Here is a 22,531-nt window from a genome sequence, read left to right as displayed (position 1 = left end):
CCAAACCAGATGGGATGGCGTATTGCTGCAGAATGCTGTGGTAGCCATGCGGATTAAGTGTGCCTTAATTCTAAATAAGTCACAGACAGTGTCACCAGCAAAGCACCCCCACACCATTACACCTCCTCCTCCATGCTTCACGATGGGAACCACACATGCGGAGATCATCCGTTCACCTACTCTGCGTCTCATAAAGACACGGCGGTTGGAACCAAAAATCTCAAATTTGGACTCATCAGACCAAAGGACAGATTTCCACCGGTCTAATGTCCATTGCTCGTGTTTCTTGGACCAAGCAAGTCTCTTCTTCTTATTGGTGTCCTTTAGTAGTGGTTTCTTTGCAGCAATTCGACCATGATGGCCTGATTCACGCAGTCTCCTCTGAACAGTTGTTGAGATGTGTCTGTTACTTGAACTCTTTGAAGCATTTATTTGGGCTGCAATTTCTGAGGCTGTTAACTCTAATGAACTTATCCTCTGCAGCAGAGGTAACTCTGGGTCTTCATTTCCTGTGGCGGTCCTGTGGCGGTCCTCATGAGAGCCAGTTTCATCATAGCGCTTGATGGTTTTTGCAACTGCACTTGAAGAAATTGACTGACCTTCACGTCTTAAAGTAATGATGGACTGTCGTTTCTCTTGGTCTTTTACTAAGTAGGGCTGTCTTCTGTATACCAACCATACCTTGTCACAACATAACTGATTGGCTCAAACGCATCAATTAACTTTTAACAAGGCACACCTGTTAATTTAAATGCATTCCAGGTGCTGGTTGAGAGAATGCCAAGAGTGTGCAAAGCTGTCATCAAGGCAAAGGGTGTCAGAACCAAGTCAAATCAGAAGCCAACCGCTCAGACGAGCTCCGGCTATTTTTTTTTTTTTTCATGGTCCTAGTTCTCGCCAGATATAGTAACCAACAGTTTTTTCATGGTCCTTCGTATCATCGGATTCTGACCTGCTATAGTTGTGATGTTGAGGTACCCCGAAGAGGAGACTGTGGGTGTCACCATGAGACGCCTGTCACCCACCCACATCAGCCCACCGTCATGCACCTGAAGAAGATGAGCTGCGAGGTCTTACGCACCATCTAATAGATTACTATCAGCCCTTCTCCAGGCCTCCTCGGTGGTCATGGAGTGGCCACACCCTCAGTAGTTGGCAGCTGCTGAGGGACTACGAGGAGCTGCTCTATGAGAGGGAGAGTACAGGGGGGGTGTACTCAACCCATTCCGGCCCGAGTCACCGCTGCGGAAGCACCAGTACTGCCTCTACTCTCCTGACCGCCACCACTCTAGTCCCCCCCCGGCTAGAGCCATCATCACCGCCATGGGAGCGCCACCACCGCTGATACTCCCCGACTCGGCCCAGCTACGTTTCTGAGAGACACTACTCCAGGCCATCCCATCCTGGCCAAGGCTATTCACCCCCCTCCAGAGGCACTGGAGCGCCGGGGTCCTCTAATGCTCTCTAGAGCGGCCCAGCTCCCAATCGGATCGACACAACTCTAGAGTGCACAGTCCACCACACCAAGGTCCTCCTCATCCAGAGCCTCGACTAGCCAAAGTTAAGGAAACTCCCGCTCCAGTTGTGGAGCTACAGCCAGCCACTGACATGGGGCCTGTTCTGGCTGCCGTTGTGGAGTTGTCCTCTACTCCCTGTGAGGAGCCCCTGCTGGTCGAGGCAGATGCTCGGGTGCCCGACATTCTATTGTCTGCTGCCCTGTAACCTTCAACCATGAAGTCTCCACCTGCCTCTCCTGCTCCTGGCCCGGAGCCCAAGCCAGCGGTGGACCCTTCGCCTCCAGCCCCACCTGCCAGCACCAGCCCAGAGGGTCCTGCTACCTCCAGACCTTCCACATCTCACCTCGGGGGACCCGCCAGACACTAGTCAGCCCTCAGTCCCTAACCCAGGGTGGTTATCAGGCTCCTGACCTGCTAGGCTCAAATGTACCAGTGTCCCTGGCAGGCCCAGAGTCACTTTCCCTGGCAGGCCCAGTGCCAGTGTCCCTGTCAGGTTCAGAGTCAGTTGTCCTGTCAAGTCCAGAGTCAGTTGTCCTGTCAGGTCCAGAGTCAGTTCCCCTGTCAGGTCCAGAGTCAGTTCCCCTGTCAAGTCCAGAGTCAGTTCCCCTGTCAGGTCCAGAGTCAGTTCCCCTGTCAGGTCCAGAGTCAGTTCCCCTGTCAGGTCCAGAGTCAGTTCCCCTGTCAAGTCCAGAGTCAGTTCCCCTGTCAAGTCCAGAGTCAGTTCCCCTGTCAGGGTCCAGAGTCAGTTCCCCTGTCAGGTCCAGAGTCAGTTCCCCTGTCAAGTCCAGAGTCAGTTCCCCTGTCAGGTCCAGAGTCAGTTCCCCTGTCAAGTCCAGAGTCAGTTCCCCTGTCAGGTCCAGAGTCAGTTCCCCTGTCAGGTCCAGAGTCAGTTCCCCTGTCAGGTCCAGAGTCAGTTCCCCTGTCAGGTCCAGAGTCAGTTCCCCTGTCAAGTCCAGAGTCATCCCTGTCAGGTCCAGAGTCACTTCCCCTGTCAGGCCCAGAGTCAATTCCCCTGTCAGGTCCAGAGTCAGTTGTCCTGTCAGGTCCAGAGTCAGTTGTCCTGTCAGGTCCAGAGTCAGTTCCCCTGTCAGGTCCAGAGTCGCTTTCCCTGTCAGGCCCAAACTTATCAGCAGTAGGCTCCCAGCCTTCAGCCGTTCTAGTTTCGCTGTCTCCAGCTCTAGTCGGCCCTCAGTTCAATGCTCCGCTAGGCTGTCGGTTCTCTTCCCTACTGGGTGCTGCATGCGGCCGCCGGGCCCCAATCACGCGAGCAGTCAGTTCCCTCAGAGCGACACGCCCTGCGTCTCCTAGGCTAGGCTCAGAGTTATCTGCTCCTGGAGGTGTGCAGTCCCTGCCTCTAGCCAGCTCACAGCTCCCAGCCTTAGCCGACGCCCAGTCGCCTATACTAGCGTCAGGCTATAAGGGCCTTTCTTACACAGGCCTTTTCCACGCACTTCTCAGTAGTTGGTATTCAGACTTACCTTGTGAAGGCGCGCAATGGGCTTTGCAGGTGTGGTTCCCTTGTATTTAAAAATGATCTGATCTTGTAGATTATTTTAGGAAATTATTTGCGTTGTTATCGGCTCGTGAGTAAGCATTTCACGGTAAAGTCTACACCTGTTGTATTCGGCACATGTGACAAACACATTTGATTTGATACTTTTTTTGCATTTATGAATCAAAGAAAACAGATTTGGAGAGCCTTTACCCACAAGAGAGAAAACAGTGGTTTAAATCAGTCTGAAAATCACCACATTCAGCTTAACCCATGGTAATGTTGGAAGATTAGTGTACATAGAATTATAATAGGGAGAATAGTGTCCAATAGTAGGCTGTACCCTCATCTATTGCCTGCACTAACCATGGAACTGTGTGATGACACAGCCAAGTACTGCGCCATGCGTCGGGTTCAAACCGTTACGGCTTGGTCTGCGCTCCGCTCCATAACGATTTAATTATCCTACATGTCTTTTAAAGATATTATCAACTGATCCTCAGCAACAACCGCAGGGGCCGTGACTGTGTTTACAGAGGAAGCAAATGACGGTGAACTAAACAATGTAATTTGTGTAAGTGCAGTACATGTAGAATGCCCTTCGCAAAAAATCTGTTGTTAATTTGTTCATAGAGAAATAACATTGCATCTGGTCAAACACCATTTTTCCCCAAACGTTAACTAAGGGTTGGTAACAGGCTGATTGGTCGGCTGTTTGAGCCAGTAAAGGGTGCTTTGCTATTCTTGGGTATTGGAGGCAGGACCGAGTTTGGTAAACCCTGGTCAATAGCAGCTTCCCACCAGAATGGGCTTTAGGTGAGGCAGGTGAACCTGTAGCCATATTACTTCAACAGCATTTGACATGAGCTCCTCTCTAAGCTTTACAGGACTATGACTGAACAAAAATGGCAACACCTCCAGTAAGAGATAGTCAGTATATGAATGTTATCTGTTACCAGCAAGTTATGTTAATGTGGGTTATTATTTGCACTCTTCTGGGAATTTTTTTATTGCTTTACTGGTAGGCTTATCAGAGGTAGACATGACAGTGATATTTATGTTTGAGCTCATAGTGCAGGGTGAGCTGCACACAGCGGACTTCCTACTAGGGCAAACCGCCTCAGTGTTAACCGTATAACTCAGGTTAGGCGCATGATTACTGCATCCAATAGCTGTAGGATTCACAGAGGAGTTTAAGAGGGATATAAATTAGGTTACTTACAGTGCATTCAGAAAGTATTCAGACCCCTTCACTTTCTCCAGATTTTGTTACGTTACAGACTTATTATAAAAATGGATAACATCATTTTTGACCCTCATCAATCTACACACAATACCCCATAATGACAAAGCGAAAACAGGTTTTTAGAAATGTTTTCAAATGTATTAAAAATAAAAACAGAAATACCTTATTTACATAAGTATTCAGACCCTTTACTATGAGACACATACAGCCCTCTAACCAATTGTACTATTATGTGTGTTTTTTCGCGTTATTTGTGATTTATTCTGTACATAATGTTTCTGCCACCGTCTCTTATGACCAAAAAGAGATTCTGGATATCAGGACAGCGATTACTCACGTCGTATTGGACGAAGATTTTTTCTTCAAGGAGTCGGACGCGAAGGATATCCTACAGACACACGACAAGGCCCAAATCCCCGTCATTCGCATGAGAAAGAGACAGAGATATCGTGGACGTAGGTCGGGGTGCCTTGTAAGGATCCGACGGCGAGCGAGTAAACTGCCTCTTCCATCAATCCTATTAGCCAATGTTCAATCAATTGAAAACAAATTGGACAACCTAAGATTAAGGTTATCTTACCAACGGGACATTAAAAACTGTAATCAGAGTCATGGCTGAACGACGACATGGATAACATTCAGCTGGCGGGATAAACGCTACATCGGCAGGCTAGAGCGTCTGACTCCGGTAAGACAAGGGGTGGCGGTCTGTGTATATTTGTTAACAACAGCTGGTGCATAAAATCTAATACTATGGAAGTCTCTAGGTTTTGCTCGCCGGAGGTAGAGTATCTCATGATAAGCTGTAGACCACACTATTTACCAAATGTCTATCTACTGTCTATCTACCACCACAAACCGATGCTGGCACTAAGATTGCACTCAATGAGCTGTATAAGGCCATAAGTAAACAGGAAAACGCTCATCCAGAGGCAGCGCTCCTATTGGCCGGGGACTTTAATGCAGGGAAACTTAAATCCGTTCTATCTCATTTCTACCAGCATGTTAAATGTGCAACCAGAGGAAAAAAAACTCTTAGACCACCTTTACTCCACACACAGAGACGCATACAAAGCTCTCCCTCGCCCTCCATTTGGCAAATCTGACCATAACTCTATCCTCCTGATTCCTGCTTATAAGCAAAAACTAAAGCAGGAAGCACCAGTAACTCGGTTAATAAAAAAGTGGTCAGATGACGCAGATGCTAAGCTACAGGACTGTTTTGCTAGCACAGACTGGAATATGTTCCGGGATTCTTCCGATAGCATTGAAAAGTACACCACATCAGTCACTGGCTTCATCAATAAGTGCATCGATGACGTTGTCCCCACAGTGACCGTACGTACATACCCCAACCAGAAGCCATGGATTACAGGCAACATCCGCACTGAGCTAAAGGGTAGAGCTGCCGCTTTCAAGGAGCAGGACTCTAACCCGGACGCTTATAAGAAATCCCGCTATGCCCTCCGACGAACCATCAAACAGGCAAAGCGTCAATACAGGACTAAGATTGAATCGTACTACACCGGCTCTGACGCTCGTCGGATGTGGCAGGGCTTGCAAACTATTACAGACTACAAAGGGAAGCACAGCCGCGAGCTGCCCAGTGACACAAGCCTACCAAATGAGCTAAATCACTTCTATGCTCGCTTCGAGGCAAGCAACACTGAAGCATGCATGCGAGCATCAGCTGTTCCGGATGACTATGTGATCACGCTCTCCGTAGTCGATGTGAGTAAGACTTTTAAGCAGGTCAACATTCACAAGGCCACAGGGCCAGACGGATTACCAGGACGTGTACTCCGAGCATGTGTTGACCAACTGGCAAGTGTCTTCACTGACATTTTCAACATGTCCCTGACTGATCATCAAATAGAAAGGAGGACCAAGGCACTCTTCATATAATTAATTAAAATGCCTTTATTTGTATGTTCAATAGAAACAATTTATTTTATTTTTTATCTGACGCGTTTCGGCTGCATGGCCTTTGTGTATGGCATGTTCAATGATTTGGAAAGGCACACACCTGTCTATATAAGGTCCCACAGTTGACAGTGCATGTCAGAGCAAAAACCATGCCATGAGGTCGAATGCACCAATTTGTAAGTCGCTCTGAATAAGAGCGTCTGCTAAATGACGTAAATGTAAATGAGTTTGAAGGAATTGTCCGTAGAGCTCTGAGACAGGATTGTGTCGAGGCACAGATCTGGGGAAGGGTACCAAAAAAAAATTCTGCAGCATTGAAGGTCCCCAAGAACACAGTGGACTCCATCATTCTTAAATGGAAGAAGACTCCTTTGGAACCACCAAGACTCCTCCTAGAGCTGGCCGCCCGGCCAAACTGAGCAATCGGGGGAGAAGGGCCTTGGTCAGGGAGGTGACTAAGAACCCGATGGTCACTCTGACAGAGCTCTAGAGTTCCTCTGTGGAGAGATTGTCCAGAAGGATAACTATCTCTGCAGCACCCCACCAATCAGGCCTTTATGGTAGAGGGGCCAGACGGAAGCCACTCCTCAGTAAAAGGCACATGACAGCCCGCTTGGAGTTTGCCAAAAGGCACCTAAAGACTCTCAAACCATGAGAAACAAGATTCTCTGGTCTGATGAAACCAAGATTGAACTCTTTGGCCTGAATGCCAAGCGACACGTCTGGAGGAAACTTATGTAAATGTCATATTTCTTTTTTTTTTTTTTATAAATTAGCAAACATTTCTAAAATCCTGTTTTTGCTTTGTCATTATGGGGTACTGTGTGTAGATTGATGAAAAAACAACAATTTAATCAATTGTATAATAAGACTGTAACGTAACAAAATGTGGAAAAAGTCAAGGGGTCTGAATACTTTCCGAAGGCAAAACTCTCAGTCTTTAGATGTTGTACACATGAAATTGTGTCATTCCGAGCTTTATCCGCAACGTTATATTCCATTTTTTTTGCATCACGAGCGGTTCCATTTTCCATGTAGCCAACATAGTGCAAATTCAATTGAAAATCACAAACACTTATCATCAAAACAGTATGTGCTTTTACAACTCACCTCACTGTGATTGATCAATTAGAAGAAAGAGATGGTCAACAACAGGTTGAAACTGAATTGAAAACATGGTGTTGTTTCAAAGCCTAACAATGAAATGGACATTGCTTTCTAAGGTGATGATTAATTCAAAACCCCCATATGAATATTAGAACTTATAATATTTATATATTTGTATATATTATAATATTAGAGCTTATAGCATAGGCCTATATGAGCCCATGCCTGAAAAAAACCCCTGAATTTAAATAACTATTGTGCAGTTAGTTACGTATACAATACATAGTCTACTGTATTTTACGCATGGCAGAAATATATATATATATATTTTTTAAAAAGATTTAAGATGTCTTTGGTACATAATTAGTCTAGCCTATACTCCAAAATTCAACAAATTATAGTTATCATCTTTGAGTGTGGACTGTGTTATTATGCATACTGAATGGACTTTATGTTAATAATTTTTTCTTAGGACACAGCCCTTAGCGGTGGTACAGTATATTGGCCATGTACCACAAACCCCTGAGGTAGTGTTGACAACTCCTCAGTAAGGAAAATAGCTATTGGCTGTCCTAAAAAGTCACTAGAAGTCGCTAAATGAAGTCATCACCTAATTTGCATAATTGGCCATGTGCATGTAATTGTGATGGACGCTGTAGGAGAGAGGAATAACGCTGTAGGAGAGAGGAATAACGCTGAGAGGAATAACGCTGTAGGAGAGAGGAATAACGCTGTAGGAGAGAGGAATAACGCTGTAGGAGAGAAGAATGACGCTGTAGGAGGGAGGAATAACGCTGTAGGAGAGAGGAATAACGCTGTAGGAGAGAGGAATAACGCTGTAGGAGAGAGGAATAACGCTGTAGGAGAGAGGAATAATGCTGTAGGAGAGAGGAATAACGCTGTAGGAGAGAGGAATAACGCTGTAGGAGAGAGGAATAACGCTGTAGGAGGGGGGATAACGCTGTAGGAGAGAGGAATAACGCTGTAGGAGAGAGGAATAACGCTGTAGGAGAGAGGAATAACACTGTAGGAGAGAGGAATAACGTTGTGGGAGAGACAAAAAGGGAGTAAAAAACACCCTACATTTACATCCCGCCCTGAATGTAAACCAGGGCGGGATCAGCCAGCGGCGGCTTTCCGCATGCGCGATTCATTTGCAGTCTGGACGCGGAGGGTGAACATCTCCTGCTCTGACTGCAGCTGGGAGGGAGTGCTGCGCTGTCATGTGAATTTCTATCTCTAATTCACCCTAAGCTTGAATCATTACCAGAGGTTGTAAGGCTCTGGTTTTAATCATCAATGATTCAAGGTCCACAACCCACAAGTATTTATCTGTATATTTATTCATGGAGAGCTCTCCCGCCAAAGACACAAACAGACGATTTTATACCTCCTGGACTTGACTCCTCCCACCTTTAGGTGACTTTTCTAAACAGTTTCCGCCTTCCCCCTTGAATGTTTAGTACCGCCCCCTCTGTTAGTGGGTTGACACTACATGATAATTCTAACATTTATACTGTGTTTGGGGTGAAATCCTTTAGTCATTATTCTTCAAATCCAAATTAATCTAACAAGCGCGAAGACTGGGCCGCCTGTGAATGCTTTGGGACGGGGGTAACTGTTAAGTTGCATCAATTCAAATCTGGTATTAGGAACAAAAGAGGTCAATACACGTCTTCTAAATAGACGAGTATTTTAATTAATGCAAAACCTTCAATGGTAAATATGATGTTCGTATATACGGGCTCCCTGAAATACCTCAGGGCATTCAGAGAACTAATCCATTGTTTCAGATTGTTCTTCAAATACTCTTGACAGTTCTCAGTTCCCGCTCTCTGCTGGGCCTATCAGAGTAGAGGCTGAGCGTGGTTTAGACTTACTCAGCCAATCCGTTGGCGCACCCCTGTTGCCAGGCATAAGTTCTTATCATAACAACCTGTCATGGTGAGAAGAGCCAGCTCCCCTAGACACCATTCCTACGTCCAAGGATGGTTCACAGATCACAAAGGACCAGTATAGTCTAGTATTTGGAGACACAAATTATTATCTTATCTTACCCCCTAAAACAGCTCTTCACATCAATCACAGCTTGCCAGGTGAAACAACCCACATCAGCACAGTCCAGACCCTCCATGCCTTAATCATTAATACATTCCTTCCAAGCTAGTCATCCCATCAATTATGAGAATAATAAATTCCCATATAACAAAGCACCCGCTGCTCTTTGAGAAGAGTAAGAACGATACGTGCTTTCCGTCAGAGTCTCCAAAAGTCTCCAATAACACCAGAAAAAGTTGTTAGATTTGTCGCTAGTCGCTTTTTTGAAAATGTGTCGCTAGAGTGGTCTGAAAACTTCGCTAAATATAAGCGACAAAGTCGCTAAGTTGGCAACACTGCCCTGGGGTGCCTTATTGCTATTGTAAACTGGTTACCAATATAATTAGAACAGTAAAAATAAATGTTTTGTCATACCAGTGGTAACGGTCTGATATACCACGGCTGTCATCCAATCAGCATTCAGGACTCAAACCACCCAGTTTTTAATTGTACATAAATCCCGTTTGTGCATGTGCATAACTATAGATAAATCCGCCAAGACAGTTTGAGAGATGAAAGTTGGACAGAGGATCTCTAAATCTCTTTGCAAGAAACACTTGGACGAAAAAAGAAAAAAAAAAGAATGTTAGGCTATTTTCTGGCAATTGTGCGGTTATTATGTGCCAGATGTTAAGACTACAAACCGTTATAAATGGCCCCCACCCCCACGGCAGCACCCGCTGCTCGTTGAGAACAGTAAGAACGATACGTGCTTTCACATCAGAGTCTCCAATAACACCAGAAAAAGTCGCTAGATTTGTCGCTAGTCGCTTTTTTGAAAATGTGTCGCTAGAGGGGTCTGAAAACTCTGCTAAATAAAGCGACAAAGTCGCTAAGTTGTGTCAAGTTGCGTCAATTCAAATCTGGTATAGGAACAAAAAGAGGTCAATACACGTCTTCTAAAATAGACTAGTATTTTAATTAATGCAAACACTTGAATGGTAAATATGATGTTCGTATATACGGGCTCACTGAAACACCACGCAGGGCAGTCAGAGAACTGAGCTATTGTTATAAGTTCTTCTTTAAATACTCTGACAGAGATAGTTCCCGCTCCCTGCTGGGCCTGTCAGAGTAGAGGCTGGGTGTGGTTTAAACCCACCCAACCTATCGATGGCGCACAGGCTGGTCCCAGTCCCTTGGCGCATCCCTGTTGCCAGGTGTTAGTTGTTTCTGTAGCAGTACACATGTCCTTGAGCAGTTTAACAAAGAGGCAGTGTTTGTGTGTGTGAGTCACAAGTCTGTCTCAGCCTACCCCCTAACGGTTCCTCACATTAATCACAGCTTGTTATGTTAAACAATCTATATCAGTACAGCACAAACCTATTATGTTTAATCATTAATGTATTCTTTCTAAGCTAGGCATCACATCTAGTTGTAAGAGAATAGATCCCCACAGTTGGCAACACTGCTCCTCTCTCCCACGGTGGTCCAGCTCTCCGGAGCCTCCTCCATTTGCTTGCTCCAACTCCTGTACCCCGCTCCGCTCTCCTCAGACTCTCGCAGTTCTCTCTCCATCACTAGCTCCTCCACAACCTCCTCAATAACTTCTCCCTCATCTGCTCTTTTCCCGCTCACCGCTCTGGCGTAAGAGGGGGCTGCCTTCGGGCAGTGACGGAACAGATGCAGCGCTTAGGCACGGTACAATCCCTCATTACATGGCCGAGGGTCCCACCGTTTCTGCACCTTGTCTGGGTGCAGGCATCGGCGAGGTGCCCGTACGTGCTGCACTTCCTGCAGAAACGAGGCTGCCCAGCATACATGAGGTAGCCCCTGTCTGCACCGATAGAAAAAGACGCAGGAGGATGGAGGTAGCCATCATGGCCGCTCTCGTCTTCCTTTAGCAGCACGCGAAACTGCCTCTTCCCTGTCCAGATGCCTAGGGCGTCCTTAATGTCTCTCACTCCTGGCAAGATGGTCACATACCGGCTGAGGTAGCACACTAGCGTTTCTTCAGTGACCCAGGGGTTGAACATGTGCACGGTTAGCACCCTCAGATTGTGCCGGCACAGGGACTCAACTTGAAAACTACTGAGGGTGGGTGCTGTCGCGTTCGCTCGGAAGAGCCCTCTCACCTCCTCCAGGCTGGTGATGGTGTAGAAAGACACATCGTAGAACTTCTCCGGTGTGTTTTGTTGCAGACAGTGCACATCGTCTGCTGTCAGGCGTAGAGGTCCAAAAAGAACGTCCTTTCCAAAACGAAATCTCTCCATCAAACTTTATTTTCCAGCCCATTGAAAACGCAGTGTGTTCTTCAGTCCAGCGGCTGCCGACTGTGACGTGGCCGATGACGACATCGCTCCACCGTCAGGATCGCCTGGGTATTGCACTCGATCTTGATCTTAGCCAAAAGGCCAAGAAGCGATTATATAATATATATATATATTATAATATTAGAGATTATGCATAGCATAGGCTTATATGAGCCCAAGCCTAAAAAAAACCTGAATTAAAATAACTATTGTGCAGTTAGTTATACGATACATAGCCTACTGCATATTACGCATGGCAGAAATATATATATATTTTTTAAAGATTTAAGATGTCTTTGGTACATAATAGTCTAGCCTATACTCGAAAATTAAACTAATTATAGTTATCACCTTTGAGTGTGGACGGTGTAATTATGCATACTGAATGGACTTTATGTTTTTTCTTAGGACACAGCCCTTAGCGGTGGTACAGTATTGTAGCGACCCGCACAGACAGCTGTGTGTTATGTGTTAGGCTAGTAGATGGTTGTGTTGTACCTACCAGTACCCAGTGTTCGCGGGGTCCGACATGTCAATCAACCTGCTATCTGCCAATCACGGGAATGCCTGGAATGTTCTGATGCCGGGCATCCTGGCGGTTGGCGGAGTGGCGTGGAGGGGGGTTGGGCAGGGGGATGGAGCATTGGAAGTTAAGACCAGGTTTAGCCTTTGTTCTCTCTCTTTTTACGTCTGGGCTACACAAGAGAAGGTCACGATTGGCTTGTGGGTTATCTTTCATTTATTTGGCGTGGGCTACGGCCAAACAGTAGCCTGTGTAAAGTTGGTTTAATAAACCGTCCATTCGTAAACTCAATCCTCTGTCTGGACAGTTGTTATTTTATGATCTAGTCAGGTCATTACATTGGTGTCAGAAGTAAAAACGTTGATAAAGTTAGCCAGCTAGCTAGCTGACTTCTGTGGCTAGCTACCGTAGGTGAGAACGGGGGTTGAAGATGCTTCGAGGGGAATCCGAAAGTGAAGGTGGAGGTAGGGGACGATTATGGCCAAGGAGGTGCGTGTGCATGGACGTCGGGGGTTCTGGCTGAGGAGATCGCCAGGGCATCGGAGCCCAGAGGCCGCTTGAGGGAGGACGTTAGAGTGATGGCGGCTGAAGCGGGCATGAGTGCTTCGTCGACTGTGTTTCGCGCAGATTCTGGTGGACGGACCGAAGGGGTGACGTCGACGCGGCGGGACAAGGAATCCGGGGCTCTGGATGTAAACAAACATGGCGGCGCCCAGTTCCCGGCTGCGTCCGTATCCGTTAAGACCCCGAAGTATTCCGGTAAGGCGGATTGGGAAGCTTTTCATGCTCAGTTTGAACTGTTAGCTCATTTTAGGGGGTGGTCGGATGAAGATAGGGCACTGCAGTTGGCTTTATGCCTCACGGATGAAGCTCTGGCCTGTTTGATATTGATTAGCCCCGAGGACAGACGTGATTATGGTGCTTTAGTGGGAGCACTGAGGAGGCGCTATGGACAGTGTGTACAGCCCGGGCTACTGCGCTCCGAACTGAGTAATAGACGCAGGCAGCCTGGAGAGCCTCTACGGGTGCTAGCTAATGACATTGAGAGCCTCTCTCGGCGGGCATATGCTCACATGCCCCCTCCGTGCAGAGCGAGCTAGCACGGGACCAGTTCATACAGGCGCTCTCTCTCTACGGTGCTGCGCATACAGACCCAGCTGGCTCATCCTGAGTCATTGCAGGTAGCCTTGGAGATGGCTTTGGAGAGGGAGCTGGTGTGGGCTGGGGCTTCAGCTGGGGCTTTGGTGGGGGTGCAGGGAGACAGACCCTCTGTGCGAGCTGGGGGCAGAGCAGCCCGGAGCCGGAAAAGCCTGCATGGGTGGCTGAAATGACAGAACTCATTCGTGCTGTGTCGCTACAGGCGGCACGAAACACACGCCCTGGTCCCAGGGTCTGCTGGGGTTGTGGCCAGCCAGGCCATCTGCGCCGAGATTGCCCCATGTCCCCCAGAGCTCAGGGAAACGGCTCGGGGTCCGCATAGACCGGGTAGTGCGGACCCCTGGCTTTCTATCCCAACCACCATCTTCTTCAGGAGGAGCCCACCGGCACAGACGGGGAAGCAAGGCTCCACTTCCCCCAGAAGCAGACGAGGGCAAGCGGATGGAGCCTGTTGTTGTGGTGGGCCGGACCTGTGTTGGGGACTTTTGTCATGTCCCTGTCACTGTGGAGGGGGTGCCCTGCTCCGCCCTGGTGGACACTGGGTCCACAGTAACCCTGGTGAGGCCAGATATTGTGCCAGGTTGGACTCAGTGTGAGCCTACAACTGTGCAGCTCCGCACAGTCACAGGTGAGCTGGCACCCATGAAAGGGAAGGGAATAATGACTCTGACAGTAGGGGGCAGGACTGTGCGTCATCCTGTGTGGGTGGCGGCTGTGCAGGACCCTTGTATCCTGGGGTTGGACTTTCTTAGGAGCACAGGCTGCCAGTTAGACCTAAATAGGGGCACACTGAGCTTCCAGGGAGGGCCGGAGGTCACCATGGCCCCCTAATGTCACATTCACTCAACCCAACAAACCCTTTACTCCAACAGTTAAAGCAGCAGAGACTCATGGCTGCCCCCTCCCCCCACATCTGGGTGTGACTTTTCCCCAGCCCCCCTGTCACCCTACGGCGTTGCGTTACATTCCCCCAGCTACCTCCACGACACAGTCCTCTGTGAGCCCGGGCCGCGCCCCCCAGCCCAGCTACCCCAGATGGGAGGGGAGAGGACACTGTCTGCAGTGAGGGAGAGTATGGGGGAGGAACTGTGTTGGTCTTGACCCCGAGCAGCAGGAACGGTTGAGGCAGTTGCTGTTTGAATTCAGAGACAGCTTTGCGCTGAGTGAGGAAGAGGTGGGTCAGACTCATCTGGTGCAGCATGAGATCGACACAGGTGATGCTCGACCTATCAAGATGCGTCCCCGCCGTATCCCGCTGGCACGCCAGGAGGCGGCAGACAAGGCTGTGTTGGAGATGCAGCGGGCAGACTTCATTGAGCCCTCAGACAGCCCCTGGGCGGCGCCAGTCGTCATGGTTCCGAAGAAGGGGGCAAGCTGAGGTTCTGTGCAGACTACAGGCGGCTGAATGAGGTAACCAGGAAGGACTCATACCCCATACCACGTATCGATGAGTCGCTGGACCTGGTTAGGGGTCCTCCTGGTTCTCCTCACTAGACCTCCGCAGTGGCTACTGGCAGGTGCCCCTCTCCCCAGAGGCCAGAGCCAAAACTGCGTTCTCCACTAACAGAGGACACTGGCAGTTCAAGGTCCTGTGCTTTGGCCTGTGCAACGCTCCAGCTCCTTTTGAGCGTTTGATGGACAGGGTGCTGGATGGCATCCCCCGACAGCAGTGTCTGGTATACCTCGATGACATCCTGGCCCATGGCAGCTCCTTCCAGTCAGCCCTGGGGGCGCTACGGTGTGTGCTGGAGAGGGTGGCTGCCGCAGGTCTGAAGCTCCACCCCGAGAAGTGCCACTTCATGAGGAGAGAGGTGTCCTTCTTGGGCCACCGAGTGGGGAAGGAGGGGATCAGCACCATGGAGGACAAGGTAGCGGCTGTCAGAGACTGGCCCACCCCCACCGACCAGCGTCAGCTGAAGAGCTTCCTGGGCCTGGCCTCGTACTACAGGAGGTTTGTACGGGGCTTCTCAAGCGTTGCTGCTCCACTGAACCGCCTGCTGCCGAAGGACAAGGCTTTCACTTGGACAGTGGAGTGTGAGGAGGCGTTCAACACCCTCAAACGTGCACTGATCGAGGCCCCCGTGCTCGCCCCCCTGACCTCACATTGCCCTTTATCCTGGACACAGACGCGAGCAATGTGGGCATGGGTGGGGTGCTGGCCCAGGTGGGGCCAGAGGGGGAGAGAGCGGTGGCGTACTTCAGCAAAACATTTGACAAACATGAGCGCCGCTACTGTGTCACCCGGCGGGAGCTCTTGGCTGTTGTGGCTTCCGTCAAACACTTCAAGTACTACCTGGGTGGTCTGCCCTTTACTGTAAGGACTGACCACTCTGCTCTCCAGTGGCTCATGTCTTTCAGAGAGCCAGAGGGGCAGGTGGCACGCTGGTTGGAGGAGCTTCAGCCGTATGACTTCACGGTGGTGCACAGGGCAGGGGCACGCCACTCCAACGCTGACGCCATGTCCCGTCGGCCCTGTACTGCAGACGGCTGCCGCCACTGTGAACGGAGAGAGGGACGGGAGAGAGAGCTGTGTGCAGAGGAGGGGGTCTGTGCCACAGTGTGTCGGGCGAGCGGGCCTGTCTGCTGTGAGCTGCAGACTGTCGACGTGGCTGAATGGGGGCAGCAGCAGGGACGGGACACAGACCTACAGCCAGTGCTACAGTGGGTAGAGGCGCAGGTGAGGCCACCATGGGAAGAGGTGACAGCGCTCTCACTCGCGACCAAAGGGTTGTGGTCAAAGTTTGAGCGACTGCGGCTGGCTGATGGCGTGTTACAGCGGGCATGGAAGGAGTCAGCTACGGGGGAGGAGAGGTGGCAGGTGGTGGTCCCAAAAGCATTGCGGGAGGCTGTGCTCCAGAGTACTCATGGGGGGTGGGGACTGGACACTTTGGGGTCACAAAAACACTGCGCCGCCTCCGTCAGGGCTTTTACTGGGGGCAGCACAAGAGGGATGTGGAAGACTTTTGCCGCCGCTGTGACAACTGCACAGCGAGAAAGGGCCCCCCAGGCCGATCTCATGCTCAGCTCCAACAGTTCCCAGTGGGGGCTCCCATGGAGAGGGTGGGAGTGGATGTAGTTGGGCCGTTCCCCACCACAGACAGTGGAAACCGCTGGGTGCTCACGGCCATGGACTATTTCACAAAATGGCCCGAGGCCTATGCTCTGCCTGACCAGGAGGCAGAGACCATCGTCGACGCCCTGACAGCGGGGATGTTCAGCAGGTTTGGAGCTGCAGAGTCCATCCACAGCGACCAAGGCAGAAACTTTGAGTCCCGTGTGTTCGCCACCATGTGTGAGAGGCTGGGTATGCACAAGACCCGCACTACTCCTCTCCATCCTCAAAGTGATGGCCTTGTGGAGCGCTTCAACAAAACGCTTGGACAGCAGCTGGCCATCGTCTCTTCCAAACACCAGCGTGACTGGGACAAGCACCTGCCTATGGTCCTCATGGCATGCCGCTCCGCTGTCCAAGACTCCACCTCCTGCACGCCTGCCCTCCTCATGCTGGGGGAGAGATCCGTACCCCCTGCGGAGATGGCGTTTGGTCGGCCCCTGGATAGCCCTCATGTTTCCCCGGGGCCGGAGTATGCCCGGAGACTCCAGGACCGCCTGGAGACAGCCCACACCTTCGCCAGAGAGCAGCTGCTGAATGCAGGTGTGAGGCAGAAGAGGAACTATGACGTGCACACCCGGGGAAGGCACTTTGTGGCTAGGGGAGCTGGTCTGGGTCTACAGCCCGCTAAGGAAAAAAGGCAGATGCCCCAAGTTGGACAGTCACTGGGTGGGACCCTGCAGTGTCCTGGAGAGGGTAGGGGAGGTTGTTTACCGGGTGCAGCTTCCTCCCAGGGGGGAGAAAGGTGACACTGCACCGGGACAGGTTAGCCCCATATAGAGGGGCCTCTTCTCCCCAAACCCCAGGAACCCCCACAATTCCCCTCTCTGGCAATGACATTCTCCAGGCACCCACCCCCAGGTGCCGCAGACAAGGCTCCAGACAGCCCACTCCCCCTGTGTCACCGCGTGGTTCCCCAGAGCCACGGACTGTGTTACCCGTTCCCGCTTCCTTGTCCCCCATGTCCTTGCCTTCATCCCCTGGTTCCCAGAGGGGCACTCTGCGGCCATCACAGCCACGCAGGCAAAGGAGACCTCCGGGTCGCTTCAGAGACTTTGTTTGTTCCCTCGGGGACGAGGGACTTTGTGGTGGGGGGGCTGTGTAGTGACCCGCACAGACAGCTGTGTGTTATGTGTTAGGCTAGTAGATGGTTGTGTTGTACCTACCAGTACCCAGTGTTCGCGGGGTCCGACATGTCAATCAACCTGCTATCTGCCAATCACGGGAATGCCTGGAATGTTCTGATGCCGGGCATCCTGGCGGTTGGCGGAGTGGCGTGGAGGGGGGTTGGGCAGGGGGATGGAGCATTGGAAGTTAAGACCAGGGCCCGTATCCTTAAAGATTATGAGAATCCTCTCAGAGAGCTCCTAACTTAACCTAAAAATTCCTTGCCAGGAGTTTTAGCTTAGAAGTGATTCCAGAACATTTTCAGTGAACTCTGAGCCAGGAATGGATGAAAAATCCTATCTTAGTGAGGAGGTGTGGTTGACCCCGTTGCTAGGTATGAGTCATCATTTCAAAAGCCGTGATTGGTTGATCCTACAAGTTTGATGAAAATGAACTTTTGGTGATAATGAGCAAAGGATGTACCCTCAAATCAATAAACATAATTATACACTCTAATCTTATGCAGACTATAATTGTAAATAATATTTCACATTCAAGAAAATATCTGGAAAATGAATAGTAAGCTGTAGGGGTTATAGCCTAACATTAGAATCTAAAATATGTGAAAACTTAAGCTCATTACACCCTGTTCAAATAATGATTTGTGTCTCATTTGCTCATATTAATATCCTAGCTGGCATATTTTGTACTTTCACTTCCATATGGACCCCATTGAAAACAAGATGGCCTATCTCAAGGGGCTGTCCTTAATGAAGTAGAAATTGCAACGTTACAACTCAGTGTGAACTTAACGAGGGTAACACAGCTCAGCTTTTAACAATGTCTGTGATTGCTGGCTGGTCTATTTATGAAGGCTTGTTAACAAATATCCTACAAACACAGAAAATGGAGAAAAAAGGAATCGCAAGCCGAACTGGACTGAGGAGCAAGGTTTGTTGCTGGCCCAGTTGGTGAACGAACATAAAGGTATGTTACGAGGAAAATTTGGCCCAACTGTCACTAGCCAAGGCAAGAGGCGCGCCTGGGACACAATATCCCAAACAATCAATGCCTCTTTTCCACTGGTGGTGCGGACAGGCGACGATTGTGAGAAAAGGTGGTATGTGCTGCAGTCCAAGGCAAAAGATGAGATTGCAGCACACAAGCGGGAATCCTCACTCACAGGTGAGCAAAATACTATGGCCTACCACATAATCTGGCAATTTGCTCCTGCTGGCAAAGTTAATTTACATGCCTAAGTACTGTGTTCATTGACTGTTTCTTTCTAGGGGGTGGACCACCTGCAAAGCGGCTGTCCCAGGTGGCCGACACTGTCTTTCAAGTCCTGGGACACTCTGAGGTCAGTGTCACCGGGCTGCCAACAGGCATTGACACGTCAATGATGCAGGCCCTTGAAATGCAGCAAAGGTAGGACACAGGGTTATTCATATCAACAGTGTTTATTCATTGCAGAAGCCATTTCATGTGTTATCCATGCTCATTGTATTAAATTAATTTAATCAAAACAATAATTAAACTAGGCCTATGTATTTCTGTAGCATGGAGCCATCACAAGAACCGGGCCCATCAAGTTTGCCGCCTGAACCATCTGCAGCTGCTACTCAGGATAGCCCGGCGGATCAAACACCATTCCCATCCGCAGCACCTGCTCCGTCAGCATCCCTGCAGGAGAGAAGATTGCAACTCACAATTGATGTGTTTGAACAACAAAAAAAAGTCCTTTCCCTTCAGGAGGAGTACTACCGCCTTAAAATTGAACACCTAAAAAATAAACCATTTAGAGATTGTGTTCTGTGTCTTGCATTTAACAGTTGCAGGTGATGTGCAGTAAAACTGTGGTAGTTCTTAATACCATCACAAGTTCTCAAATGACATGGGGCTACAGCTTGCCTGAAATGTAAATTTGTGAAGTTTGCCCTGTAAGGCAGTCCACTCTGGGCTAGGGTTCCCCTGTGGAATGTGAATATCTTCTTCACCACCATCCTCATCGTTGTCTCCATCCTCATCCCATCGCCATCCTCCAGAGGTTCTGCAATCTGTCTAACCTTGCAAATATTGTGTAATATTGCACAGGCTATGATGAGTTTGCTGACTTTTTCAGGCCTCAGCCGCACCTCTCCGTGGAGAACATGAAAGCGCCTCTTAAGCTGGCCTATGCCACGCTCCACCACCGCTCTTGTTGTCTTGTGGGCCCCTACAATAGAATACAGACCTTTAATTATTTGATGGAAATATTGCACTACTTGGATGCTCTAACATATTGCTTGCATTTCATTTCCATGATTTTTGTATTGTTTGGCTTACCTGTTATAGTTTAGTTGGGGCCCTTGGCGTGGCTGGAGGTAAGGTGTAAGGAGCCATGGTTTGCATGGGTAGCCACTGTCCCCTAACAAGTGGCAATTAGCTGGCACATAGCGTCTCTCAAAAAGCTGTCTGATGCCACTCTCGGAGAGCATTCTCGCATCATGTGTGGAGCCTGGCCATTTAGCCACAATGTCCAAAATCTTCCAGGCCGCATTGAACACTATTTGCACATTGATGCTGTGGAAATTCTTCCTGTTAACAAAGACAGCCTCGTCCTCTGATGGCGCAATTATTCTCACATGTGTTCCATCAATTACACCCACAACGCCAGGGAATCCTGCAATGTCCATAAATGCCCTTTTATGTGTGTGTAAAGTGCGGGCATCCAGCGGGAATGAAACAAATTGTGTCACAATATTAGGGTTGTGACAAAGCTGTCAGTGTTTGGGTGATGACTCTGCTGACGGAGGATTGGGACAGACCCAAGTCATCACTGCTGCATTGTTGCATTTTCCCTGTTGCCAAATACCTCAGGGTTGTGATTACTTTCTTCTCCGGTGTAATAGCGTTGTGGCGTCGAGTTGGTGAAGTAATTGCATCTCTAAGGAGATCCACCACAAACATGATTCCTGCACGATCCAATCTGTAGCGTCTCAATAATTCCCTGTCATCCAGTGTTTGCAGGACATCTCTCCTGCCTCCTCTGTTGGCCATTTGTGCAGCTGCTTAGGGTAACTCCTAAGCCACTAAAAGTCCTCTTCCCTGCTCTTAGCAGATCTCGCCTTAGGAGCCCTTTTAAGCGCTAGGACTCTTGAGGAATAGCTTTTATATTAACTGGGATTTTCGTGTCACTTTTAGGGGAAATTCTAAGAAAACGTCATGCCTCTGAGAATTTTCTTAGAATTTGGCCGCTAGGAGCCACTTTTTGCACAAAAATTCTTTAGAGATACGGGCCCAGGTTTAGCCTTTGTTCTCTCTCTTTTTACGTCTGGGCTACACAAGAGAAGGTCACGATTGGCTTGTGGGTTATCTTTCATTTATTTGGCGTGGGCTACGGCCAAACAGTAGCCTGTGTAAAGTTGGTTTAATAAACCGTCCATTCGTAAACTCAATCCTCTGTCTGGACAGTTGTTCTTTTATGATCTAGTCAGGTCATTACAGTATATTGGCCATATACCACAAACCCCCTGAGGTGCCTTATTGCTATTATAAACGGGTTACCAATGTAATTAGAACAGTAAAAATAAATGTTTTGTCATACCCATGGTATACGGTCTGATATACCAAGGCCAAAACAGTTTGAGAGATGAAAGTTGGACAGAGGATCTCGAAATCTCTTTGCAAGAAACACTTGGACGAAAAAAAAAGGGGAAAAAAGAATGTTAGGCTATTTTCTGGCAATTGTACTGTTATTATGTGCCAGATGTTAAGACTACAAACCGTTATAAATGGCCTGTTTGCGATTTTGACTTGTTATTTCAATACGCATAGGCTACCTGACTGGGTTTATAATTGCAATTCAACTTTGCAAAATATGCTCTGTTTGCTTTCCACCAAATAGCAAAGCTAATGTTTAAAAAAAACATTGATGGCGTAGATTGGGAGTTGATCAACATCGGAAATAACCACTTTTGACGGTAACAAACGAACAAATTAGTAGATTTCAAAGTCACGTGGTGATCCTCCCGCCAATCAGACAGTAGAGAAAGCGTTGTATAAAATAAAATCAGATTAAGAGCTATATTGAAAGAAAAAAACTACCAAATAAGCCAGGGGAAAAGAGAAGTACACATTCTGTGAAATTTGGAGATAATTGTATTGCCAGAAATGTTACCTTACATAAAATACATTTGGTAGCACTGCTGCCACAAGGGAACTGGAGTACTCTATAATGGCCACCTGGTGGCACCAGAGATCCATTGAGTTTCTTAAGGTGTGAAGACTGTGGTGGATGTGTCGGAACCTGGTCGGAACCCCTGGGCCTGTATCGTTTATTTACAGGTTGAATACTTTTATAGGAATCAGCAATTATGAAAGTAAAGATGATGAAGCACAGTAATTGACTGTTTTATTATACGTAAAGTGAAAGTACGTAAAGTTATACGTAAACGTGGTCCTCTGTAGCTCAGCTGGTAGAGCACGGCGCTTGTAACGCCAAGGTAGTGGGTTCGATCCCCGGGACCACCCATACGCAAAAATGTATGCACGCATGACTGTAAGTCGCTTTGGATAAAAGCGTCTGCTAAATGGCATATTATATTATTATAAACTGTGGCTTTGGATTTCGTGCTTTCTCGGGAAACTTGCTCAGCATTTTTAGAATAGCCTCAGGAGACCCAGTCTAAAGCAAGAAGTTAAGAAATCCGAGTTGAACAAGTCATGGTTGATGAGAAACGTCTGTGCTATCCATTCAGAACTCCTCAAAGCAATTTACCAGCACTTTGATGGAATCCGGAAGTGTAATTTTTAGCATATGACAGCAAATGTCAAACCTGTTGTAATGACAGTAACAGTGAAATTAAGTGATCACTTCTCACTTCCTTCACAAGGTCACAGCTGTCGACAGGTTGGTTGATTAAATTAGGCCTACCTGTAGTATTTTGCACAAACAACAAAAATATGGGACCAGGTAACACGGAGATACAGTCACTACTCTACTGTTTAAAGGC

At 48.5% G+C, this 22,531-nt stretch overlaps 1 long non-coding RNA gene across 1 annotated transcript; it reads left to right on the top strand.

Annotated features, from left to right (window-relative positions):
• The first annotated feature begins 17,759 nt into the window (after positions 1–17,759).
• LOC121558772 lies at positions 17,760–19,345 on the top strand. Its single transcript, XR_005998598.2, has 2 exons — positions 17,760–18,965; positions 19,097–19,345. It is a non-coding gene; the product is annotated as an uncharacterized LOC121558772 (long non-coding RNA).
• The last annotated feature ends 3,186 nt before the right edge of the window (positions 19,346–22,531 follow it).

Source organism: Coregonus clupeaformis, unplaced genomic scaffold (genome assembly GCF_020615455.1).
Source record: "Coregonus clupeaformis isolate EN_2021a unplaced genomic scaffold, ASM2061545v1 scaf0694, whole genome shotgun sequence".
Classification (NCBI taxonomy): domain Eukaryota; kingdom Metazoa; phylum Chordata; class Actinopteri; order Salmoniformes; family Salmonidae; genus Coregonus; species Coregonus clupeaformis.
The sequence above is the reverse complement of the archived record's forward strand: the minus strand, read 5'-3'. Positions and strand labels throughout refer to the sequence as shown.